General features: G+C 42.6%; 1 pseudogene; it reads left to right on the top strand.

Moving 5' to 3' along the window:
• The first annotated feature begins 237 nt into the window (after positions 1-237).
• Positions 238-819, top strand: LOC133260244 (GTP-binding nuclear protein Ran-like; annotated as a pseudogene).
• The last annotated feature ends 6,652 nt before the right edge of the window (positions 820-7,471 follow it).

Genomic DNA, 7,471 nt, shown 5'->3' with positions numbered 1-7,471 from the left:
ATGCCCACTGGGTAGGTGGTCCTCCCAATGAGAACTGAAACCAAAAGGCAAGACGTGGAATAAGCAATGGATCAGGCTCTCAGGTCTCATGGCCACCAGTTCAGAAAAAATAATAGGAAAAAAAATAGTGCATCCTCTATCTTTCCAACCCTCAGTAGGACAGGCACGGAGACGCTACTGGAAGTAACGCCATGAAGGCTGCCCAAGGAGAACCCCAGGTTCTGTTCCAATCTGGTTCATGATGATAGTGCTGGGAAAACGACATTCACGAAATGTCATCTGATGGGTGAATCTGAGATATGTGTAGCTCCTTTGGGTATTGAGGAATATCCTCCTTGAGCTCCACACCAACAGGGGGCCTATTAAGTTCAATGTATGGGATTCAGCTGGTCAGGAGAAATTGGGTGTTATGTCCAAGCTCAGTGTGTCATTATAATGTTTGAGGTAACCTCGAGAGTGACTTACAGGAACGTGCCTAACCAGCACAGAGATCTAAGACCCGTGTGTGAGACCATCCCTATTGTGTTGTGTGGCAACAAAGTGGATATTAAGGACGTAAAGGTTAAGGCAAGTCAACTGTCTTCCACCAAAAGAAGAATCTTCAGTAGTGTGGCATTTGTGCCAAAAGTAATGACACCTCTGAAGAGCCTGCTCTGGCGTGCTGGAGGGCTGACCAGAGACTCTGACTTGGAGTCTGCTGCCGAGCCTGCTCTTGCCCCGCCAGAGGTGGTCGCGGACCCAGGCTGAGCAGTGCGGTAGCAGCATGACCTAGAGGCTGCCCAGACCACTCCTCTCCCAGAGGGAGAGGGCGCCCTGTGAGAAAGTGAGGCTGGGGCCCCGCGTCAGAAGTCTCGCTCTGTAGGCAGCTGTCCTGTGATGTCAGCAGTGCAGTGTGTTTCCCACTTTTCTATACAGTGAAGCAGAACGTGTGTTTGATCTCTGGATGCTGAAGGAGGCAGGTGGGCTTCAGAGTGAATGTGGAGGTTAAACAAATGCCTTCACTTTTCGGACCTGCATATTTAGGTGTTTTGGAACATCATTGCTTCCTCCTTCAGTTTCAAATATAAAACTGCTATAGTTAAATTGAAGAAAGTAAGAAAAACCACTCATCCATTCAGGTATGACCTAAATCAAATCCCTTACAATTATACAGGGGAAGTGACAAATAGATTCAAGGGATTCAATCTGATAGACAGAGTGCCTGAAGAACAATTGACAGAGGTTCGTGACATTGTACAGAAGGCAGGGATCAAGACCATCCCCAAGAAAAAGCAATGCAACAAGGCAAAATGGTTGTCAGAGGAGAGCTTACAAATAGCTGAGAAAAGAAGAAAAGTGAAAGGCAAAGGAGAAAAGGAAAGATACGCATTGCAATGCAGAGTTCCAAAGAACAGCAAGGAGAGATTAAGAAAGCCATCTTAGGTGAACACTGCAAAGAAATAGAGGAAAATAAAAGAATGGAAAAGTCTAGAGATCTCTTCAAGAAAGTTGAAGATACCAAAGGAATATTTTGTGCAAAGATGGGCACAATAAAGGACAGAAATGGTATGGACCTAACAGAAGCAGAAGATATTAAGAAGAGGTGGCAAGAATACACAGAAGAACTGTACAAAACAGATCTTCACGACCCAGATAATCACGATGGTGTGATCACTCACCTAGAGCCAGACAGCCTGGAATGTGAAGTTGAAGTCAAGGGGACCTTAGGAAGCACCACTATCAACAAAGGTGGTGTAGGTGACAGAATTCCAGCTGAGCTATTTCAAATCCTGAAAGATGATGCTGTGGAAGTGCTGCACAGAACACGCCAGAAAATCTGGAAAACTCAGCAATGGCCACAGGACTGGAAAAGGTCAGTTTTCATTCTAATCCCAAAGAAAGGCAATGCCAAAGAATGCTCAAACTACCGCACAATTGCACTCATCTCACACAAGCAAGGTAATGCTCAAAATCCTTCAATCTAGGCTCAAGAATACATGAACTGAGAACTTCCAGATGTACAAGCTGGATTTAGAAAATGCAGAGGAACCAGAGATCAAATTGCCAATAACCACTGGATCATTGAAAAGGCAAGAGAATTTCAGAAAAGCATCTGCTGCTGCTAAGTCACTTCAGTCGTGTCCGACTCTGTATGACCCCATAGACAGCAGCCCACCAGGCTCCCCTGTCCCTGGGATTCTCCAGGCAAGAACACTGGAGTGGGTTGCCATTTCCTTCTCCAATGCATGAAAGTGGAACGTGAAAGTGAAGTCGCTCAGTCGTGTCCGACCCTCAGCGACCCCATGGACTGCAGCCTTCCAGGCTCCTCCATCCATGGGATTTTCCAGGCAAGAGTACTGGAGTGGGGTGCCATTGCCTCTACTTCTGCTTTATTGACTATGCCAAAGCCTTTGACTGTGTGGATCACAACAAACTGTGGAAAATTTTTAAACAGATGGGAATAACAGACCATCTTGTCTGGCTCCAGAGAAGCCTGTATGCAGGTCAAGAAGCAACAGTTAGAACTGGAGATGGAACAACAGAATGGTTCAAAGTTGAGAAAGAAGTACATCAAGGCTGTACATTGTCACTCTGCTTATTTAACTTATATGCAGAATACATCATGAGAAACACTGGGCTGGATGAAGCACAAGCTAGAATCAAGAGAAATATCAGTAACCTCAGATATGGATATGGCACCTTCCTAATGGCAGAAAGTGAAGAGGAACTAAGGAGCCTCTCGATGAAGGTGAAAGAGGAGAGTGAAAGAGCTGGCTTAAAACTCAAAATTCAGAAAAACATAGCTTATGGCATCTGGTCCCATCACTTCATGGGAAATATGGGAAACAATGGGAACGGTGACAGACTTTATTTTCTTGGGCTCCAAAATCACTGCAGATGGTGACTGCAGCCATGAAATGAAAAGATGCTTACTCCTTGGAAGAAAAGCTATGACCAACCCAGACAGCATAGTAAAAAGTAGAGACATTCCTTTGCCAACAAAGGGTCACCTAGTCAAAGCTATGGTTTTTCCAGTGGTCATGTACAGATGTGACAGTTGGACCATAAATAAGGCTGAGGGCCAAAGAATTCATGCTTTCAAACTGTGGTGCTGGAGAAGACTCTTGGGAGTCCCTTGGACTCGAAGGAGATCCAACCAGTCAATCCTAAAGGAAATCAGTCCTGAATATACATTGGAAGGATTGATGCTGAAGCTGAGACTCCAATGCTTTGGCCATCTGATGCAAAGAGCTGACTCATTGGGAAAAAGACCCTGATGCTGGGAAAGATTGAAGGCAGGAGGAGAAGGGGATGACAGAGGATGAGATGGTTGGATGGCATCACCAACTCAATGGACATAAGTCTGAGCAAACTCCGGGAGACAGTGAAGGACAGGGAAGTCTGGCATGCTGCAGTCCATGTGGTCTCAGAGAGTTGGACACAACTGAGCAACTGAACAACAATGAATAGTAACATGACAATACTGAGAGGTGGAATCTTCTTTGTTACTGCCATCCCCCATTTTTTTTTTTTTTTGTTTAGTCTGAATACAGTTATATTTCAAACACCTTAAAAAAAAAAAAAAAAAGAAGCAAAGGCTCGTTATAGGGGGATGGTGGAAGAGAAGTCATTATCTTTATCTGAAGCAGTGATGAGACCTTTGATCTAAAGATCTGAGACGTATTCCTGGGGATCCACACTGCCTCTAGATCTATCTGCCTTCTGTTAGCCAATAAATGTAATGCCACTAAATCGTTTAGTTTCTTGATTGGATAGAAAAACTATTACAGCTCCACCTGATTGTTTAGTTGACTAAAAGTCCTCAAAGAGAACTTTGATCTTCTTTTTCAAGAACACTTTATGTTATTGTTAAAACTCTCTTTTCCAGCTCAGGGTCAATTACCCAGTCACCCCTCTATCTAGAGGATATTCCCCTTTTTTTACTTTCTAAAAATTCATTCTTTCATCCTACCATCTAGTAGCTACTTTCCCTTCCCTGCAGCTGGTTATAATTAATAAATTATAAATTAGACACATTTCAGCTGTTTTCTCTTAGCAGCATCTTAGCAATGACTCTTTGTGGGAGTTTGGCAAAAAATATTTCTTCAGAAATGGTTCCAACTAAAAATTCAGTAGTTACCAAGTAATAGAGTCCAAATCTTCAAAACTGTCATTTTGGGATGAAAGCTGAGCTGTGAGGATATGTGTCTAGATACCCCTTTCTATTTAAAGAGCCAACACCGGAAACCAGTGTCTCAGTCTTCTGATTCTTGGTTAATTTTTGCATTGCTTCTTCTCTTAAAAGTTCAGTATAATTGAACAAATACAGAACATTTTTAACAGGATTACATAGAAATTTGGGGGAAAATAGACTGCTCCCATCAGATATACTCAAATGAGAAAAATAAAGACAGCTAGCCATAGGAGTCATAAAAGTCAGTGAGGTGTAGGAAGAGGATGATTTGAGTCAATTCATTAAATCAGGAGCTGCACCCTTGATACAGTTTCTCCAGAAGGACACTTATAAATGAGTCACCTAAATCTGCATTTATCGGATCACAAATAGCTTTGTAAGCAGAGGAAACTGTGATCCCCACACCTACCTGCAGATGCTAACTGCACGATAAAGATATTTATAACGAGTCAACGAGACAGTGAAACCAGAAATGTCAGTGAAGAATGTGATCGGGCAGGCACACAGGCCCCACGGTGATGGTTTTACTCTCCTCTTGGCAAGCTTGTTCACCTGCTGTCAAAGAAAAGTCACTGGAGGTTTCCTGAGCTGAGGCCTACACAGTAGGAGTTATGGGAGATACAAGATTAGCCTTATGAGACATGGGGCCTATCTTCCTATTGGGGCTGCAAAATTCAACATAAGCTAATGTAAGAACTGCATAAGTACTCTCTAAATGATAAAGTGTGGGTTCAGATATCAAATACTCACATCATCTAGTAATGGAAATAAAGTTATTCCATGTAAAGACTTCTGTGTCTTTGTTAATACCACTTTTTATGTATGTATACATATATTTATGCTTGATGCATGCTAAGTCACTTCAGTCATGTCCGACTCTTTGTGACTCTATGGACTGTAGCCCACCAGGCTCCTCTGTCCATGGGATTCTCCAGGCAAGAATACTGGAGTGGGTTGCCAATTCCTTCACCAGGAGGTCTTCCTGACCCAGTGATCAAACCTGTGTCTCCTGTGTCTCCTGCATTGTAAGTGGATTCTTTACCTTTTGAGTTACTGGGGCTTCCTATGGGGGCTTAAGAGGTACAAACTATTAGGGATAAAATAAGCTACAAAGATATATTGTACAAAATGGGGCATATAGCCAGTATATTATAAGAACTATAATATAAATGAGCTATAATAAATGAAGTATAAATTTGTGAATCACTATATTGTGCATCTGACCCCATGGACTGTAGCCTACCAGGCTCCTCAGTCCATGGGATTTTCCAGGCAAGTAGGTTGCCATTTCCTTCTCCAGAACTTACTTAATATTGTACATCAATGACACCTCAATTTAAATAAAAATACAAAGAAGGAACACAGATACAAGAGACTACATGAAGTTTGATGATTGGTTAAATCCTTAGGCTGGCTGGAGAAATGCAGTTTTGAATTTTAAGTACAGATAACCATAAAAACAAGTGTACTAATATTGAAAGCAGCAGAGAACTCAGGAAGAGGACTTCTCTTCTGTGAGAGGTAGCAAGGATGGGGAAGAAAATATGCTAAACTTAGGTTGATTTCATGCTAAGATTAGAGTTCAGAAGGATTTCTGGTTAAAGATATCCATAAGGTATATCTAGGACAAAAAGTTTCAGTCTCCAGGTCTGGATATAAAGATGCAGGACTTGTAACCAATTTTAAAATAATTGTTAAAGTGAAAAGTGAAAGTGAAGTCGCTCTGTCGTGTCCGACTCTGCGAGCCCATGGACTGTAGCCCACAAGGCTTCTCCATCCATGGGATTTTCCAGGCAAGAATACTGGAGTGGGTTGCCATTTCCTTCTCCAGGAGATTTTCCTGACCCAAGGATTGAACCCGGATCTCCCGCATTGTAGACAGATGCTTTACTGTCTGAGCCACCAGGGAAGTGTTGTTAAACTCACAGAAATAGATTAAGTGGCCAACTAGTGGAATATAGAAAGAGAAGATTATGGGCAAGACACCAAAGAACACTAACTTTTAGGGGATGGGAAAAGAAAAATAAGTCAGTAGAAGAAACAGAAAAATAGTCAAAAAACTGAAAGGAGCATCAGGGTGGGCAGTGTAAAGACACCGAGTCAGAAAAGCATTGCAAGGAGGAAAATCAACAAGGAAAATGCATCGGAGACTCCAAAGGAGTGAAAGGATAAAAGACTATTCGTTGAACCACTTGGTGGTTGTTACTCATCTTAAAAGAACAGTTTTGGTGAAATGTTGAGAACGAAAGCAGGAGAAGGCACAATGAGAGCTTTCAGTCAGAGTTCTTGGCCTACTTTCAAGAATTCTATCGTAGGAGGGAAAGAAATGGAAGCATAGCTTAAGAGGGAAAATGTCAAGGGAAGTTGTGTGTCTATAAGAGAGAAGAGAGTGGAAAGGGAAGCATTTAAGTGGCAGAAAAAGAGACACCGATTGACAACATTAGGAAAAAAAGGGCCAGCGTCAGGACACAGGGGTAGGGACCATGTTTGTAAAGAAGGAGAAATATTTTTTTCCTCAAGCAGGAATAAATTATCAGTAGACTGGAGAAACAAAGGTTAATTTTATGGCAGAGAAAAGATAAAGTCCCAGAAGCTGTCACTTAGGTTCTCATTCTTGATAAAGAAGACAAAAGTACACAGGATGATCAAGTTGTCACAGTTTTCCAAGAATTTTTCCGATTTTTTAGCGCTGGGCGTTCTGCTTTGTGGGAGACCCAGGCAAGCGGGGATGGTTGGTAATCGTAACCGTGTGTCAATTGAGTGCTGTTGATGTCGGGTGGGTGCTGGTTAGTATTTTGTTGAGATTAAGAGAAAATTTTCAGAATAATTTGATGGGGAAACTTGATAGGAGTTCATCGAAGATGGATGAATAGAAGCCTGAGCTGCAGGGATAAACTGTCTCACGTCACATCAGAGGACAGGAATCTGTAATGTCATTCATTAGAGGCGCTCAGCTGCACAGGCTTGCGCTCGGCAGTGAAACAGCATGAACAGTAAAAGAGAAAGCAGAGGGCGTGGAGAAGGGCGTGGAGAAGGGCGTGGCAACCCACTCCAGGATTCATGCTTGGAGAATTCCACTGACGGAGGAGCCTCTCGGGCTGCGGTCCATGGGGTCGCAGAGTCGGACACGACTAAACGACTAACACACACGCACACACACGCACACACAGGAGTGCAGTGCAGTGCAGTTTAGGGGATTTGTTTCAGCTTATTGTAGGTAATGCACATAAACTCTTATGACTATTTTCAAATGTGGGAAAACGTCAGTTTCTTCTATGTATGAGCTGAAAGATTTTG

The sequence above is a fragment of the Bos javanicus genome, chromosome 14, assembly GCF_032452875.1.
Source record: "Bos javanicus breed banteng chromosome 14, ARS-OSU_banteng_1.0, whole genome shotgun sequence".
NCBI lineage: Eukaryota > Metazoa > Chordata > Mammalia > Artiodactyla > Bovidae > Bos > Bos javanicus.
The sequence above is the reverse complement of the archived record's forward strand: the minus strand, read 5'-3'. Positions and strand labels throughout refer to the sequence as shown.